This window comes from Octodon degus, unplaced genomic scaffold, assembly GCF_000260255.1.
Source record: "Octodon degus isolate 3935 unplaced genomic scaffold, OctDeg1.0 scaffold00124, whole genome shotgun sequence".
NCBI lineage: Eukaryota > Metazoa > Chordata > Mammalia > Rodentia > Octodontidae > Octodon > Octodon degus.
Genome location: NW_004524700.1, coordinates 771,129 through 791,190, shown reverse-complemented (window position 1 = coordinate 791,190; position 20,062 = coordinate 771,129).

Sequence of the window (20,062 nt, the reverse complement as noted above, 5' to 3'; positions counted from 1 at the left end):
AGCTTAGTTCACAGGTATCAGTATATATAGTTAGTCAGGGTGAGAATCTTTCCAATTAACTCCTAGATTAAAGAATCTTCTGAATATTCTCCGGATCATTTTTTTATAATACATATGACATTTCATGAAAGATTAAGGTCTTATGTAAAAAAAGAAAAACAGAAAAGGAAAAATCTAAGCTTTCTAAAAATCAAAAAAGATTAAAGAAACTGATTTTAAAATTCGCCCATGTTTTTGAATTAGTGGGCTTTTCCTCCAAGGTCTGCAGTTTTAAGGTCTATAGGATATGGGGAGGAATAGTGAGGCACTGCTAAGGTCTACTTTGTTTTGTTACACATTCATGCTTTTGATGTTTTCTGAGTGAATGCTGACTCGTGCCCTGCCTTTTCCCATGGGCTGGTGGGTAAGTGATGTCCATCCTTAGTCTGTAGTCACTCCAGCAGCTCCCAATTTCCATACAGCAGCCCAAGTCATGGATTTCTCTGCCTATGTTTATGGCCTGTGGGCTTTTGAGGTGATGCTCTGTTCCAGAGACCAGTTTGTCTCTATACCCTGGGTTGTGAGAGAGAAGATAGAGATCCCTGCTCATGTTGATAGATGAGGAAAGCAAGGAGATGACTGAGTTCTGTGTTAGATATAGGCAGTGGATGTGGAGAGGGTCAAGCAGTCTGGTAGACTTAATGCCAGCACATTCAACCCAACATCTTCTGAAAGCCTTACTATAGAGGGAGAAACTGGTGTCCTTCGTAGCCTTACCTAAAGCTTCTCAGAGAGTTCTAGGTCTAGCCATGATCTCTACACAGCTATCACTTGTGGCTGTCTCCATCTGCTCACTATGGCTGGGTGACCCTAGAAACTTTGAAGTATATTTATTCTGTGGCTCAGTTTTTAATAATCAACCCATTCTGTAAATAGTACCCAATTGAAATTCTCAAATATGGTGAGTGCTACATTGAATTTGTTCTCCAGCTCTAGCCTGCTATGTGGAAGGAGTCACTTTCAGAGTAAAACCACAAGAAGCTCAGAAGATGGTAAAACAGTGAAGCAACTCAGCTTTCCTAGGACAAAGTATCCAGAAACTGAAAACAATACTTTGGAGAAGAATCAAGAGAATCTTGAAGGAACTGACAGAGAAGAAAATAGGATTAAGTGATACTGAAGAAATGGACTACCACTGCAGACAGAAGATATCAGGGCACTGCAGAAAACAGTGCCTCTACAGTGCAGAGAGAGTGTGTAGCTTCCAGCTCTAAGGCAAAGGGAAATTAAAATTTTCTTTGTTCATTGAGAAGCAGAAAGCTACACCAGGACTAGAATCTTATGCAGGTGGAGATAGCAGTAAGGATGCGAATCCCTGCTTCTTGAGCAACCCCTCTGAGTCCACTGTTGGTAAGTGAATGCAGTGAAATATAAAGTTCACAGGCATATAGCACAGGAGCTGGCAGTGATGCCACAGTAGCAAAGGACTGGGTGTCTGAAGCTGAAACATAGGCCAGTTCCACAGCTGCATCACAGTGCCAAGGTCCCAGAATAGATGAGGGAATTAAAGAAATGGGAGACTCCTGGCAGTTGGAGACAGAGTGGGGGACATGTCCCTGAAAGGCAGGGCCTGCTGATGCCAGACTCAGCTGCTGTGGTCAAAATCCAGTTTTAGCCTGAGTTACGCAGGAGTGGACACTCACATTGTTGCTTGGCTCCCACTATAAACAAACCTCTCAAGCCAGCACCTCTCTGGGCACATATGACCACTTTAGACTTCCACTGTAAGCAAGGACATTGTCTGGAGATGTGATCTGTAATAGGAGCCCGAGGAAGGGAGTCACATGTCCAAAAACAATAGAGAAATGTTTTACTGTTCGATTGCATTATTTTTTCATTTTTTATTGTACTTTTAAATTTTTTTTCATTTTTTACTCTTTGTTGTTTTCCTCCTCTTATCCATTTTCCTTGACACTTTTATTACATACTTTTACACTATTTTCTTTTATGAGCTTGTCTGAGTATCTATGCTTTGCCTACTTTTATCTGTCTTTTTTTCTCACAATATAGTTTACAGAGGATAAAGGAACCCTCCACTGTTCATTTATTTTCCCAACTACCTTTTCCCATATCTCTTACTGACTGCTTTCTTCTGTATTTTATTTTACTTTTACCTTTTTATCCTCTCTACCTTTACAAACGTGTCCCTTAAACTTTTCTCTAATATTTATTTTAATCATAAATTTTTTTCCTGTATGCACTTGTCACTGCCAATTATGTACATTTTCCTTGTTATCATTTTCTAAATATATAACAACATACCTGTAACAATCAGTAAGATTCTTTGTTCCACCCTCCTATTTCCTTCTTCTTACACAACATGGCAGGTAACTTTAAAAGAAATTTTCTCATCTTTTTCTATTTCTCTTCTCTTCTCTTCTCCTTTCTGGCATTACCAGATTCTGCAGCCCCTTGGGGTTCAGGTAACTGATTCTGTAAAATTACTGTTGAACTGTGGTTTTCACTAGTACAGGAAACACAGATATTAGACCTAGTGCATATTTACTGGGGCTCAAACTTGGGTTGTTATAATGCTTACACTATAATGCTATGGATTTCTTCTCTAGGCTAACAGCAGACAGGCTCTTAGAGTATGTTATTTTTCAATCAGCACTGATAGAGTCCACTGCAACAGATTAGGCTACAGTTGAATTGATTCTATAGGAAAAATCCCGACTCATTGGACAATGGAGTGACAGTGAATCTGTCTTATGACCCCACCACCACACGCAGAAAGAGGGGGAGAGCAAGAATTCCTAGCTCAAGTATTTGGACTTGGTCATACTCTGCCAGAATGCTTGCAAACTGGCAGAAAGAGGTCTTGGGTCGGAGTAACCCTCAGTACCCTGTGGAGGCCTGAGAGGAATTTATGGGTGTGAGCACTCAGACTCTATCAAAGAAGCCACTTTGGATTCATTTATGGAATCTCATTGTTGTTTTAATTTGCTAGAGATATGGAACATGTATTAAGAATTTATTGGGCATTTGTAGTTCTGAAAAGTATTTCAGTTGCTCAGTTTTTGACTGAGTCTTTTATTTTGGGGGGAGGACCTGATATTTTTATCTTGGTCTATGCTACACTGATAATGTGTGGTGTTTTGTGCTTACTTGAAACAGGGTTTCACTACACAACTCAGGCTAGCATCTTTGTAGTCCAGGTCACCATTAAATTTACAGTGATCCTCCTGCCTCAGCCTCCCAAGTGCTAGGATGACAGGTGTGTGCCATTATGCCTAGTATATTTTTTAGTTCATCATAGGTATATTCAGGATGTCCTGCTCAACAATAATAGCCTATGTATTTTTCTCAGTGGTAAATGGAACTTTCTGAAAAATAGGTCACATAGTAGCCCATAAACAAATAAATTCAAAAGAATAAAAAATTTTCCATACATGTTATGAAACCATAGTACAGTAAAAGTAGAGATGGCTGACAAAAGACACCACAGAGATTATATAAACACATGATAATTAAATATAATGATCTTGAGTAATTAGTGGGTCACAGAATAAATCAAGGAAGAACTTAAACAATTCCTAGAAATCAAAGAAATCAAACAATAATGACAGCACAACATAGGCTCACCCCTCCAGAGCCTTCTGCTCCTCTCCTGGTCAGATGGTGTCATCTAATGCCCACCCAAGATGACTCTCAAAAATTCCTTCTGAGTTCAACATATTGGCTGAGGAAAAGTTGGACTGTCAGGCCTGAAGAACATTACCATGGCCTTTCCAAAGGTCAGTCTACCTAGAAACAACCACATTGAGTTCTTCTCAAAGACATCATAATGTGGGATGGGGGAGACAAAAAGTCCATCAACCAGTGTTACCCAGAAACTTGATAAAACAAAAGCATTACTATCTATAAGAAAATCCAATCTGATAGATGACCATACCCTCTGTCTACGCGTTATAAAGGTTATGGACACAAAAAATAAATGTCCCCTCCAACTGTAAGACACAAAAATATCTGACTGTCTAGGCCTACCTCAACACAGACTTCTCATCCTGTCAGGCCAGGATGGATAGCACAGTGAGCAAGCTCTATCAAACTGTGCCTCTGAAAACACATAGTCATTGCAAAAGGTAGGGGTAAACCTGAGACTTTCCTGGTAGAGGGAAGAGGACTCTCTATTTTCAAAAGTTTCTTCTGTCAAAAAGTTACCATCACTGGAGCAACTGGGATTCTTAGCTCTTACCTCAGGCACAAACTTCCAGCCTGGAAGGACAGCTCACCTAACATGAATTCCTAAATATTCCAGTTCCCATACCATTTTTGGGAAGAGACTTCCTCTTCAAATTATAAATGACCATTTCCTATGAAACAAGTCAGTCAGCCTTCCTTGCATTTTACTCTGAGCTTTCCACTTGGCCAATTTCTTGAGAGGAAGATGATCCCTATCATCTTCAGGATAGTTGAATCCTGAAATTCTTAAAACTCTTCCCACAGGTATAGGCTAACGATTCACCAATAGGCCTTTGGCTGCCTCTCCAGAACCCTCCCCATTGCTGTCAGATGTCACAGAAATCCAGGAAGCCAGCCACGCATCAGCCTCATAGATAGTTAATCACCTTGGACTAGATCTCTGTGCCATTAACAGCCATCATTTTCATTCTGTGGTTCCCAACTAATAAACCCTAGTTTCACTGTAGTTTATTTGTTTCAAGACTTTGGAAACTCTCCCACTATCTTTGGGGAGACCCTAGCAACACATTTGCTTCCAGAACAGCCTGATTTTCTGTCCCTTCCAGCTCCATCACAGTCCTACAAGAAAGAAAAAAATGAGCCTTCACATCTCTAAAATGTCTATAGACTGTCAAACTGCTAAAATACACCTCTCTTGCCTGTAAAGCCAGTTCAAGCTCTCAGAGGTGCCAGTGCCACTATGATTGCCCTACATACACATTACCTCGGTCTTCTGCCACACACAGCTTGCTAAAAAACCTACCTGGACCTAAAGAACACCTTCTTCTGGCTTCCATTGTGCCCTGTAAGCTAGGCCCTTTTTACTTGTGAATAGATAGATCCCAGTTCTAGAATCAAAAATCAATTGACATACACTCAATTACCCAGAGGTTCAAAGCTTGTTCCCTGCCTTTGGATAAGCCCTCATAGCTAATCTCCCTAGTTTACCAATACAAAATATTACCACACTTCTAATTAATAACACCCAAGCTTCCTGCAAGAAAGGCACAAATGCTTTGGTACAAAATCTTGCAGAACCTGGTTACAAGAAAGAAACTCCAAATTCTGTGGAGCTTCTGGCTTCTATAGAATCTGGATTGTTAAGCACACTAAAACAGTGTGCTACTCAGACTGTCAGCTCCTGGGAGTACTCAATGGCCTGCCTTTACAGTAACTAAGGGCTGCCTACACCTTTGCCTTTACACTCTAATTGTCACCATCCTTCTGATCAAGAAAGCTGACAAGCTCACCTTAGGCAGAGATCTAACTGTCCAGGTGCCACGTGCTTTACTGGAACTCCTCAATAACTGTGGACTACTCAGTCCTGCCACATATCTTCCCACCAAGTTGGGTTCACAAAACCATGACTGAAAAATAAAACCCCTGACAAATGCTGAGGAGAACCTGTTTATGGATGAAAGTAGCTCTGTTGGGAGTGGAGTTTGAAAGGCCAGATATGCTGTGGTCACCTTGGACAAAGTTGTTTTGGCCAAAGATCTCCTACTAGAGCTCCCTGCTTCTGTTTGGAAATAGCTGAGAGGGACAATAAAAGCTTTTGTGGGGTCCTTCTGTGAAAAATCCTGAGATATATCCTACCCTTGATCATTGCTAGTGATAGCTAAATGAAAACTACATACAGTACACAGGCCACAATATCTAAAGCATTGAGAAAATAAAACATAACTTAGAGAAACAGCTTGAAACTAGCACCCCAAAAGTTTAGTTAAAAGATCAGCTAGCTATATTTGCAGGCATTATTGCACACACATATAGCCAAAATGCATATTACATAGTTCTACAAGTTTCAGAATTCCAGATTTAGAGCCATCATTCCAGAGTTCTGGAGAATTTACCTAGACTAGACAGTTCACTTTAAAGAGACCATGTACTCAAAGCCTTGCTCTGCTCACTACAGTCCATGCCATGGCTAAAGCCTGAGGACACTGTTCACATGATTGCTCTATATCCTTGATTTTTGCAGTTTTTCAGGCTGCCTGCCCATCATTGCTTTTTCTTAGACCCAAGACAATGCAAAATAACCAGCAAGGCCCTTACAAACATAAAGATTTAAAGAGCATCCAAAGCACACTGAAGCTCTCCTAGATCAGTTTAACTCCTTCGCTCCATCAGAATCAACTTAGGGAGACACCCTTCAATAAAGGAAACAAACTACAAACTCATGACAGAAATTTTCAGTCTTGGCGACTTTGGCTAGGGCCCATCCAGGACCACTGACAGCCCATTGTTATTGCTTGTAGTTGGGGCTTGTCTCATAAGATCACACTTAACATGTGCAGCAAAGATGTGTGAGGGAATTCAGAAGGGGAGAAATGTAGCAGAAGATGCCCACCACCAGCACTGGCCCCATATACTTCAGTTTGTTACTTACCCAGGTGATAGTTCCAGTTAAAGTTCCCCTTATTATTGTTTCTTAGAAATGACTGGTCACTATGATGCACATTACAAACCCCCCACTGACAAGCCACTTTGCCTCTACTTTCTGCTTGCTTCTCTCATATAAGCCCTAGACCACCGGAAATCAGGATCTGATATTTTGGGAATGATCCCAATCAGTGCTAATCAACATAAATAAATCTGCCTCCAAATTCTGGGTATCACTTTGGTGTTTCTGCTTGCTATAGAAGACCTACCATCCCGTGTAAGAGCAACAGTCTAATACCATGTAATGGTTTTAATACAAACATAAACATTTCTTGGGAAGATAAAAATTCAAGATATGATTATTTAGTAATGGACATGACTCTAGAGGGTTCACCTTTACTAATTCCATGAAATTCAGCTAACCAACTCACCCGACCATTTTTTCATAATTGGTTGTCACAGTTTTTAAACCATAGCTTGCAAATTTAATTTGACTTGGGTTAGAAAAGTCCCAGAAGTACAAGGAAAAAAAAATGTGACTATGTTTGTGAATACCTCATCAGTAGATAACAGTATTATCTACCATTATGTGAAGAGAGTTAAAAGCAATATGAAACTTTCTCCAGATGACTTTAATATAAGGAAATACTATTCTTTGGGTCTATCACTATATCTCAGAAAAAAAGAATTCTGCTTTAGCTCTAAACTTAACACTTCACAATCCTATTTCATATATAATATAATGAAGGACCAAATTAATTACCATTCTATCTCAAAATATTTCTTAGTTGCAAGTTAATTCTTTGGTTGCTATTGTAAATTTGAGGCACTTTCACCTTTTAATTGATTTTGTTGCAATTACTTGGCATATCAAGTTAATATATCTGGTATTTAATCCAAAGAAAAAAGGAAGTGTTCTGTTAGGTGTTCCTAGCAAACAAGATAAGATACATAGAATGCAGATTTAAGATCATTTGTAAACGTATCGTTCAGACCCTTTGCCTACCTGTACAATGGTTCCTGGCTCTACATGAGGACCAGTATTTTTCTGTCTCATTTTCACCAGATACCTATGCTTCTAAAGTCTAGTTGCCTCCATCTTTCTCCCTAACACTACAATAGAAATTAGACTTTATTTCCATAATTAACCCTGAACAAATAGGGATATTTCTGTCTTGCTTCAAAAAGTAGGAAGTAGCAATACCCATATTAAATCCAGTAATCACCAATGAAAATATTTAAAGGAAAAGCATTTTTTAGTTATAAAACATTTAAAAGAACTTCATGAACAAGTTTGAGAAACAAAATAGCACACAAAACACAACATAAAAGTAAAAGCAAGAGGACTGGGGAGATAGCTCAGCAGCAAAAAAAAAAAAAAAAGGCTGCCGAATTTGATCCCTGATACCAAAAATAATAAAAAATAAAAAATATAAGCAAGATTCTCTTAGGTAAAAGTGGAAGTAACTACTCTAGAGGCAATATAACTGCTGCATAAGAATTATAAATTGAAAGTTCCTAGAGAACAAAAGCAAAAAGGAAACATAAACAGACACTGTAGAGATCTTGCTAAATGATAAATAGAACAAACTAGTGATTCAGTAGTTAAAAATATTTCCCAGAAATTAAAATTTGAGAACAAAATTCTAGGAAAAAATAATCCTTTTCACTTGAGTCCCTGAGAACACGAACAAGTAACAATGAAAAATACCCTCACCTAAAGTTTTGAAAAACAATCAAAATTATTTTAAGGAAAATCATAACTTTTTGAAGTTTTATTTTTTGTAATTTAACCTGATTAATTAAATAACAAATACTATGTAAATATAACTAACAAAATTAAATGAATTTCTCTTTAAATTATTTTTCCATATTAAAAATTCCTAATGATAATTAGTTTTTATCTATTTTTGTTTAGTTTATTCCTAATGATTTTTAAACATTAGGGACACTAGATAACATGCCATGAAACCAATGACTCTTTTATTTTTGAAAGTGCAGATTTAAAACACTTGTACAGAGAAAAAATAAATGACAAATTTCATGGGAGAAAGTCATAATATGCAGCTTAATTTATATAACTCTAAATGTCAGCTTAAAAATTCTGTATGTGATTAACAACATTTGGTACTCTTTTAGCTAGCAACAAAATATGAAGAAGCTGTGTGAAAATCACAAATGTGTATGTTATATAAGAAAGAACTAATAAGAAAGCTAGGGTAGTTGCTACTTATAAATAAATAAATAAATAAATAAATAAATAAATAAAGCTCCACTCATCATTGGAAATTTAACAAGAAAAAGGAAAGTATTGCTATTTCAATTGTAGGGATTATACTCGCACGTGTACTGTATTTTGATTGAAAAATATTCCAATTCTTCCCATTATTGATAACTACATTCTCTCCCAGAAGCACATTATAATTTTACTCTTTAAAATATAGATCATTAAAAGTTATGCATTTTATTAGGGTTAAGGTTAGGGTTAGAGCTAGGGTTAGGGCTTAGAGTTAGGGTTAGGGTTAGAAAAAAATTTTAAAAAGTTATGCATTTTAGCTTGACTTTATTTTAAACTTGTTGAGAATAATTTTTAACTTGAAATGCAGTCTCTAAATTTAATTTCATTTTATTGTTTTGTTAAATGTAATATTCAACACTTTCCCTTCTACTTCACACGTTAATAAACTTGACACAAATTTGTTTTATTCACTTTACCTAACAGGTCTTCAAAACTAAAACAGACATTAATTATCTTAACTTTAGACACATTAAGATGAAGCTTTTTTATTTATATTTCAATTCAAATACAATTTGATTTACTAATTTCAAAGTCATCTCAAGATAGAATACCATTTTCCTAATGTAGTATATATCCGGATTTCAAAACGCTTAAATGAAAATATGTAATCCCTATCATCAGAATGTCTAGCACACAGTAGGCAATCAGACCTGTGCTGAATGAATCACCAAGGACATACCTTTTATGTTTCAAGAATAATGTGACACTGATATTCTTTGTGTGTTACTCAATTGATATGCTCCATGTTTCAACTGCAACACTGAAAATTAAGATTTATAATCCAAGGTATATTGAGATTAATTTAAAAGAAATATCATGCAGCTAAGAGTGAAGCCAGGCTTTGTACTTTTTTCTAGTTCCTTTTTCCATTATTTTCCCATTAAAGCTATTATAAATATTAAGTTACTTGTTAATGATTTTTCATTTTAAAATAATAGTTCTCTTAAATGAAAGGTATAATGATAGGTGCTCAAGAGGTCAGAAAGATGAATGCGCACTGCTGTCTTAATGAAGTATATGATCTACTAAGAACACAGTTTAACAGAGAGCTAATGTCAATAGGGCAGAAACCAGAAGAGAGAAGCTGGAATAATATTACTGTATGAGGCAATCTTTGGGCATAGGAAGGAGGGGAAAAATACCTCCACGGGTAAGGGTTGTGATTAAAGGTTGCTTCAAGAACAAAAAGACGTAAGAACTAGGACTTATAGAGAAAATGCAATTTGACAAGTAATATTTTTAGCAGAGGAGAAAACAGGAATAAAGGTAAGGACATACATAGATTATTCAAATTTCCATTTAAATAATCATTTATTGACTGCTATACATACTAGGCAGACATCAGGTTGTACACAGTCCCTGCCTAGAAAAGTTTCTTACATTCCAAAAATGAAGCAAGAAAAAAATGCGAAGAAAAAAAATGAATGAATAGAAATCTTCAAAGTATTAAATATGAATAAGTTAAAACAGTGCCTTGGGATTGGTCAAGGAAATGGACAGATTAACATGAAATAAATTTGATAATACCTGAGGAAATTGGAGACTTCCAAATGTTTTGATTCATCATTCTTACTTAACATAAGAACAGTTTTTCAAAAAAAGTGTATTAACAAGAAAATAACGCAATAGCTATATTCTGAATAAATATCAGTTATTATGAAACACACAGATATCTAAAAGAAAGATGGTTTGCATGGATACACAGCTCTTTGTTAAGTAAATATGAATTTGAAAAATTATATCCTAATATGATCACATTAAAAGGAAAAATTAATTTATTATATCAAGTGTTGCAAAGTATAATAAATGGACACTAAAACTGGTATTGGGATATAAAATGTCAGATTCACTACATAGGATTAGCCAGTACACTTTTTTTCCCATAAATTAAGAAACAAATAGCAATGAGACAGTATCAAATCAAACTGGAAGGACAGTTTGAATAATTAACACATTGCATACTAACTTCATAGTGGGTATTTGCTATACAAGATGCAGACATGATATCCTATTTACAAACATTATTAGAACAAATCCCACTATTCATTAGGAGAATGTAACTATATATCTATCCTAACCATTTTGAATACATAGATAAAAAATGCACATTCATATGTATCCCCTTTTTTGTTTAGTTCTGTCATTTGAATATTATAGGTGTGTTAACTCAGCAAAGTATTCTAAAAGAGTCCAGTAATCCATAATAGTATTGGGACTTCTGATTGACTTGTAATCTCAGAACTTGTTGACCTGAGTCCCCTATAGCTCAACATAACACAATGGCTTTACTTCTTCTAATTCATTTTTATGCTTTTCTGCTGCTTAAGACCAAGATAAAGCAAGACCTATGCTACAAGAGTTATAGCTTCATCCTTATCTTGGATCTGATAAGGTCAATCAAATCCCCTCAAGATTTATCCTGAGATCCTCTACCTCAGATTGTCGATCCTTTGTTAGTGTCACACTGTGGATGAGTCACAGCCATTGCTTGGCCAATGTGTTCCCTGTGAAAGCATGAGAGAATGTTTCCTCTCCATGTGACTTTCCTTAAGCACACTCTACAACATTGATCACTTTGCTATTTGGCCCCATAATCTCCGTGATCACAAAATTTGGGACACTACTGAGTTACATGACGTTGCAGTACAAGTTCTCATATGTCCTGAGTCTTAATTGACCTTGGAAGGCTAGGGTCTAAATGTTGGCTTTCCTTGTGGCCCTCCTTTTTCTCTAATTTTGGTCTGAAAACTTAAGTTGTTAACCCTCCAGAAAGAAGCTTATTGTTATTTCCATACAATGTAGGCTGTTAAGCTTACCCTCATTATCTGACTGAGTATTAAACATGTTAGGCATAACATGGAACAGATATTTTTCATGAAGTATTGATATGTTGAACTTTAAGTCCCTACACAATATGATGAAAATACATTAAAAACTAAAATGTATTTTGAAAATAGGTATAAAGAATTATATAATTCTTATGTTTACACATAAGTCCAGAAATCTAACCATATAGAACCTTGTAACAAGACAGCCACGCAACATTCCTTTACCTGTCTCTTGCCTTCATTCACCACCCCCAATTTTTTGAACAGTCATTGACCTGAGAGTCAGCATGGCAGCAACTGGCATGTCATGACAATCAACCCATATTCAGAAGACCAGAATGATAGGCACTACAAGCATGAACCTACTATTACAAATTGCCATCTTCAGTGTAGCTACTTAGTTCACAAGTGTCAGTATATATAGTTAGTCAGGTTGAGAATCATTCCTATTAACTGCTAGATTCAAAAATCTTCTGATGATTCTCAGCATCATTGCCTTACCCATTTTCTATATATAACTGTATTGCTTGCCACTGTCGAGTTTTCTAACTCTTCTTCTTTCCCTCTCTTAATTATTTAGTCCTCAAGTACTTGCTTTCCTTTCAGTTGTATTATACCTTTCTATTTCCATTTATTCTGTTGTGTATTTATACTAGGGAAAATACTTGATATTTACAGATGTCTGTCTGGTTTATTTCACTTATGAGTATATCCTCAAGTGTCATCAACATAAATATAAAGGCTTTGAGTTCATCATTCCCTATAGCTAAGCAATACTCCATTGTGTAAAAATACCACATCTTTTTCATCCATTCCTCAGGTGATGGGCATCTTAGTTGTTTCCAAGATTTGGCTATCACAAATTGTGCTGCTATAAACATAGGCACACACATGTCAATATGATGTGATGTTTTCAGGTCCTCTGGGAAAATTCCCAGTAGAAGAATAGATGCTTTAAGTGGGATTTCCAGTCCAACTTATCTAAGAAGTCTCTATAGTGATTTCCATAAAGGTTGCACCAGTCTACATTTCCATCAGTAGTGGAGAAGGGTTCCTTTTTCCCCACAGCATCGCCAACATTTATTGTTGGTTGATTTCTTTAAGATAGCGATTCTTCCTGGAGTGAGATGATTACTCAATGTTATTTTAATTTGCAATTCATGGATGGCTAATGATGTGGAGCATTATTTCATATATTTATTCGCTTCTTTAATTTCATCCTCTGAGAAGTATGTGTTCATCTCAGATACCCATTTCTGAACTGGCTCTTTAAGTTGTGGGGCCCTAGTGCTTTTGAGATCTTTATAAATTCTAGAGAGAAGACCTCTGCTTAGTACTTATTGGTTATGATTTTTTCCCAATTTGTGGGTTGTCTTTTCAGTTTGTTGGTAATTACATTTGACATGCAAAAACTGCTCAATATGAGCATGTCACAGTTGCTAATTCTTTCAAGTGTTTCCCATGCAATTTGATTTTTGTTCATGAAATCTTTGCCTACCCTATGTCTTCAAGAGTTCCTCCTACTTTCTCTTCCAGGAGATTTAGTGTCTCTGTTTTAATGTTTAGATCTTTAATCCATATTGTCATTAGTTTAGTGCATGGTGATAGAACTGGGTCAAGATTGAGTTTTTGGCATGTAGAGAGCCAGTTTTTCCAGCACCATTTGTTAAAGAGGCTATCTTTCTTCCAGTGAGTATGTTTACCCACTTTGTGAAAGATAAGGTGGCTGAGTGTGTTCCTAGGGGCTTCAGCATCTTTTAATCTATTCCATTGATCTTCAGGTCTATTTTGTTGCCAGTACCATACTGATTTTATCACAGTAGTCTTGTACTATAATTTCAAGTCAGGAATTGTAATGCCTCCTGCCTTGTCTTTATTGCCCAGAATTGCCATTGCTATTCTACGTCTTTTCTGATTCCAAATAAATTTTAGGAATGATTTCTCTGGGTCTGTGTGGTATGTTGGTAGTAGTTTGATAGGGATTGCATTAAAACTGTGCAGCAGTTTTGGGAGTTTGGCCATCTTCACAAAGTTGGTTCTTCCTATCCAGGAGTAAGGAATACCTGTCCATTTTCTGAAATACTCTGTGATTACTTTTTTTAAGAGTACTGGAATTATCCTTGTAAAGATCTTTGACTTCTTTAGATCAATTGCAAAGTATTTCATTTTCCTCGGTGCTAATGTAAAAGGTATTGTTTCTATAATTTTCCTCTCAGTGGGTTTGTTTTCTGTGTAGAGAAATGCTATTGAATTTTGGGTATTGACTTTATGACCTGCTATGCTACTGAATTTCTGTATTAATTCTACTAGCTTCTTTGTGGAGCTTTTTGGGTCTTCCAAGTAAAGTATCATGTCATCTGCAAATAATGATAATTTAACTTCTTCTTTATCCATTCTTATTCCCTTTATTTATTTCTCTTGTCTAATGGCTCTAGCTAACAATTCCAGAACTATATTGAATAGTAGTGATGTTAGAGGATATCCTTGTCTTGTACCAGATCTAAGAGTAAAAGATTTCAGTTTTTCCCCATTTAGAATTATGTCATCCATTGGGTTTTCATAAATGACTTTTATTAGATTGAAATAGAGGCCATCTATTCCACTTTTTTTGTAGGATTTTGAACATGAATGAGTGTTGGACTTTGTCAAAAGCCTTTTCTGCACCAATTGAGATGATATTGTGGTTTTTAGTTTTCGCTATATTAATATGGTGTATTATATTTATAGATTTGTATATATTGAACCATTGTTGCATCCCTGGGATGCACTATGACCTACCTGGTCATAGTGTATGATCTTGCTGATGATTTGCTGTATTCTATTTGCTAGGATTTTATTGAAGATTTTTAAATCTATGTTCATGAGGGAGATTGGCCTGTAGTTCTCTTTGTTAGTTGTGTCTTTCCCTGGTTTTGATATCAGTAAATACTTGCCTTCAGAAATGATTTTGGGAGAATTGCTTCCTTTTCAATTTCATTGAAGAGTTTGAGGAGTATAGGGACTACATCTTCTGTAAATGTCTTGTAGAATTCAGCTGTGAATCCATCCAGACCTGGAATTTTCTTTGTCATTAGGTTTTTAATTACATCTCGTATTTCATTGGCTATTATTGGGCTATTGAGAGTCGTTATATCTTGTTGATTTAGTTTTAGTAATTGGTACCTTTCTAGGAATCTGTCCATTTCTTCTGTTCTGTGAGTGTAAAGATACTCAAAGTAGCTATTGATAATCTTCGGAATTTCCACTGGGTCTGTGGTAATTGCACTCTATTCATACTTTATTGCTTGTATTTGAATTTTTGCTTTCCTCTTTTTGATGAGGTTAGCTAGATATATATCAATTTTATTTAATCATCAAAGAACCAGCTTTCTGATTTGTTAATTCTTTGAACTGTTTTCTTCATCTCAATTGAATTAATTTCTGCTCTAATCTTTATGATTTTTTCCCATCCTTGGGCTCTGTATTTGGTTTGTTCTTCCTTTTGTAGTTGTTGAAAGTGCAGCAATAGGGTATTTATTTGTTCCCCTTCTGTTTTTCTAATGTTTGAGTTCATCGCTATGAATTTCCCTTGGAGAACTTCTTTCATCATATCCCATAAATTCTGATAAGTTGTGCTTGAATTTTCATTGAAATGTAGGTATTGTTGAATTTCTTGTTCAATTTCATCTGTGACCCATTGGTTGCTGAGTAGAGCATCATTTAATTTCCATGTATTCAGGTTTTTTTTTCTGGTTTCTTTTTTCATTTATATCCAGGTAGTGTGGTTAGATAATATGCATGGGATAATTTCTGCTTTCTTGCATATACTTAAGCATGACCTATGGAAGACTATGTGCTGTATTTCAGAAAGTGACCCATGTGAAGCTGATAAAAATGTGCATTCGTATGAGTTTTGGTGAATAATCTGTATATGTCTACGAATTCCATTTGTTTCAAGCTGTGGTTCCATTTTCTTATTTCTTTGCTGATTTTTTGTCTGGTTGATGTATCTTTTTGGGATAAGGGGTTTTAAGGTGTCCTGTTAAGATTGTTGTATCCAATATTAGATTTTTCATGTCCTTTAAGATTTGCTTTATATAGATGGTGTTCCTTTGTTTGGTGCATAGATATTTATGATTGTTACCTCTTTTTCTTGAATTTTTACCCTAATCAGTATATAGTGGCCTTCTTTATTTGGCTTGATCATCTTGGTTTGTGGTTCAGACTGTCTGAGAATAGGATTGCTACCCCTGATATTTTCAGTGTGCTGGGGCATGCAGTATTGTTTTCCACCCTTTGACTTTGAGCCTATCAATGTCTTTATGAGTTAAATATATTTGTTGTATATAGCAGATTATGGGATTTTGTTTCCTCATCCACTGTGCCAGTCTATTTCTCTTAATTGGTGAATTGAGTCCATTTACATTGATGCTTATAATTGAGATGTATTGACTTATGATTGACATGTTATTTACCTGTTGTCATCTACTCCTTTTTCTCCTGTGTTTAATTGTTTGCCCTATTTAGTTGGTTGCTTCTGATCACATTCGTGGAGTTCTCATCATTTTGGTCCCTCTCTAGAACATATTTAAGGAGCCTTTGTAGCGTTGGGTTTGTCATCAATAAATTCTTTATTTCCTCTTTGTCATGGAAGTATTTCAGTTGTCCATCAAACTTGAAAGAGAGTTTTGTAGGGTATAGTAGTCTAGGTTGGAATTTGTTTTCATAGAGGACTTGAAGTACTCTGCTCCATGCTCTTCTTGCCTTCATGGTTTATGAAGAGAAGTTGGCCATAATTCTGATGGGATTTCCTTTGAATTTGATCTGTTTTTCTCTAGCGGCTTTCAGTATATTATTCTTGAGCTGAGTTTCTGGGATCTTGACTATTATTTGTCTCAGTGTGTTTTTTGTTTATTTTTTAATTTTAATTTTAATTTTTCCCATGATTTTATTGATAAACAAATAGCAATGAGACAGTTTCAAATCAAATTAGTAGGACAGTTTCAATAATTAACACATTGCATATATTATTCCTAGTGGTAAACTGCTGTACAAGATGCAGACATGATATACTATTTACAAACACCATTAGAAAAAATCACTCTATTCATTAAGAGAATGTAACTATACATCTATCCTAACCACTTTGAATACACAGATACAAAATGGACATTCATCTGTATCCCCTTTTCTCGTTAAGTTCCATTATTTGAATATTATAGGTGTGTAAACTCAGCAAAATATTCTAAAAGAGTCCAGTAGCCCATAATAGTATTGGGTCTTCCATTTAACTGGCAATGTCAGAAATTGTTGACCTGAGTCCCCCACAGCTCAACATAACATCATGGCTTTACTTCTTATATTTCGTTTTTATACTTTTCTGCTGGACGGTTAAGACCAAGGTAAAGCAGGACCTATGCAACAAGAGTTGTAGCTTTTGTGTCTGATAAGATCAGTGAAATCCCTTCAGGATTTATCCTGAGATCCTGTACCTCAGATTGTAGAACCTTTGTCAGTGTCAGCCATGTGGATGAGTCACAGCCATTGCTTGGCCATTGTGCTCTCTGTGAAAGCCTGAGAGAATGTTTTCTCTCCATTTGACTCTCCTTAGGCACACTACATCATCGATCACTTTTGGAAGTGCTTATTCCACTGAGCCATCTCCCTGGCCCCTCTCAGTGTGTTTTTAATTGAGTTGAGATTACTTTGCATTCGGTTTGCTTCAGTTACCTGAATGTCCTATTGTTTCCTCATATTTGGGAAGTTTTCTGCTATTACTTCTGCCCATGTTTTTTAATGTCATTTGTATTGACTCCTTCTTACTCGTTGAAACCTATTAGACTCACATTGTTCATCTTTGCATTTTCTTGCAAGAGATGAATCATTTTTTCCTGCATCCTAGTTGTTTTTAAGAGATCCTTTCTTACCTTTTCACTAGCTGCACCAGAATTTTCAAGATCTGAAACTCTGTCTTCACTTTCATTTAAACGGTTTTACAAGCTTGTGACTGAGAACTTAGGTTCCTCTACCTTTCTTTGACTCTGCTTCATGTGATCTATTTCTTTTCTGTATTGCTCACTCAAGGAATCTGTCATTTATCTAATCTCTTCTATTCTTTTTTAATCAGTGTCTTCTTTAGAAGCAGTTAGTAATTCTTTTACTGCAGTGTTTTCTTCAGATTAGGTTTCTTCCTTATGTTTCCTTAGTTGATTCCTTACTTCAGATGCTACGAGTTCTGAGAATTCTTTTTTTATTTCAGAAAATAATTCTGCTCTGAGTTGGTCTATAACTTTCTGCTGTTGATTATTTACTATCAACGCTATTAATTTATACATTTGAGTTGAGCTAATAGAAAAGAATTCAGCTCTGAATTCCTCTATAACTTTCTGCTATTGGTTATTTACTATTGATGTTATTAATTCATACATTTGAGCTGAGCTAGTGTCCTCGGTACTTGTTCTGGGTGAGCATTGGCCTTCCTCCATATGTTTCTGCATTTTATTCTTTATTGAAGATGCTATTATTTCAGGGATTTCTTTTTTCATTTCCAATCTGAGTTCCTCTATACCTTTCTGCAGTTGTTTCTTTACTTCAGAAGCTGTTGATTCATTGATTTCAGCTGTATAATTCCCAAATTGTTTTGTGCTAGTGTCCTCTGCACTTGTTATGGGTGGGCTTAGGGTCTGAGATTGCATTTTGCTTCTTCTCCCTGTCATTTTGTGTAGCACTGTCTTCTGACCTTTGTTGTAGATCTTTGTTGCAGTTATAGCCTTAGCCCCTACTGAAATTCAGGTGCATATATGCAATGTTTGGATTTATCCAGTTGTCCCTGGCTTGGGTCTGGCTGCTGTGTTCAGCTCCTTCCTACTGCAGCCCTTGGGAGTGAATCTGTTGTGCCCCTCTGGCAAGATGTTCTGCTCCTGGACTAGCTGTGTGGTTCTGTCCACTACTCTCTCTGGAGGGATTGCAGCTGCAATGTTTCTCCCCAGGCCTGTATGCCAGGCCTGAGCTGAGTTGGGAGAGGACAAGTTGGAGTAGTGGAGAGAGGAAGATCTCACATGCACTCACTGGGTCTGGGCTAGGACTGGATCTGGAGGGCCCCAGCTGGGGCTGAAATTCTCACTCATCGGTTGGGGTGGGTGGGGTGCTGCTGAGTGGTGGGGGCCTCCCAAGACCATTGAAGAGGGTCTCACCCACTCTGCACCAGGGCTTGGACCAGCAGGTTATGCATGCACAATGTAGCCAGAAGCTCTCCCACACACTCACCGGGGCCTGGACTAAGACTGGATCTGGGGGTCCCCAGAACTTAGCAGAAATTCTCACTCAGTGGATGGATTGGCTGGGTGGTGCAGTGTGGTGTGGGGGGGTTCCAAGGCGGTGAAAGAGGGTCTCACCCATGCTGTGCCTGTGCTTGGGCCAGCAAGTCCTGCTGGCACAAGGTTGCCAGAAGCTCTCCCCCACACTCACCAGGCCTGTGCTAGGACTGGATCTGGGGGTGCCAGTACACTTTTCATCAGTCACTTTTCTCATTGCTGAGACACCTTATCTGACACATACAATTTAAAATAGGAGAGGTTTATTTGGCTCATAGTTTTGGGGACTCAGTCCATGGAAGACTTGCTCCAAGGTCAGATCATCACGATCAAAGTTAATGGCTCAGGAAAGCTGCTCAACCCGTGTGGGCTAAGGGGAAGAGCACATAAAGAAGAGAGAGGGACAAGAATACACCCTTTCTAGTTATGTCTCCAGTAATCCACTATGGTGGATAGCTAACTGGTGGTCAAATTCTTACACTGAGCTGACTTCTCACACCCACCTGAATTCAACTTAACATGGAGCTAGGTGTGGAACGTCCACCTGAGAACTGTTGCCAGTGGCATAAAAGGAAGAAGGAAGTAGCTGTTGAGACTCTGTATGGGATTCTATTTGGAAAATCTGTTGCAAAACATTGGTTCTCCTTGGCTGTTCTGCTGGGTGATCCTGTAATGCTGGCTTTCCTGATGAACTTTCCTGGTGAACTCTTTCCTTTAAATATCTGCATGTTTCATAATAACTGATTTTTATTCAGATTATAGCCATTGCATTATTTCCTTTGTTAATACACTTTTTTGGAAAAGCTATTCTTATTTTATTTTATCTTTTTCCATAATTTTATTGATAAACAAATAGCAATGAGACAGTTTCAAATCAAATTGGTAGGACAGTTTCAATAATTCACACATTGCATACATTCCTCCCAGTAGTTAATTGCTGTACAAGTTGTGGACATGATATCCTATCTACGAACACCATTAGAACAAATCACTCTATCCATTATGAATATCTACTTTGAATATTTGCTTTGAATACA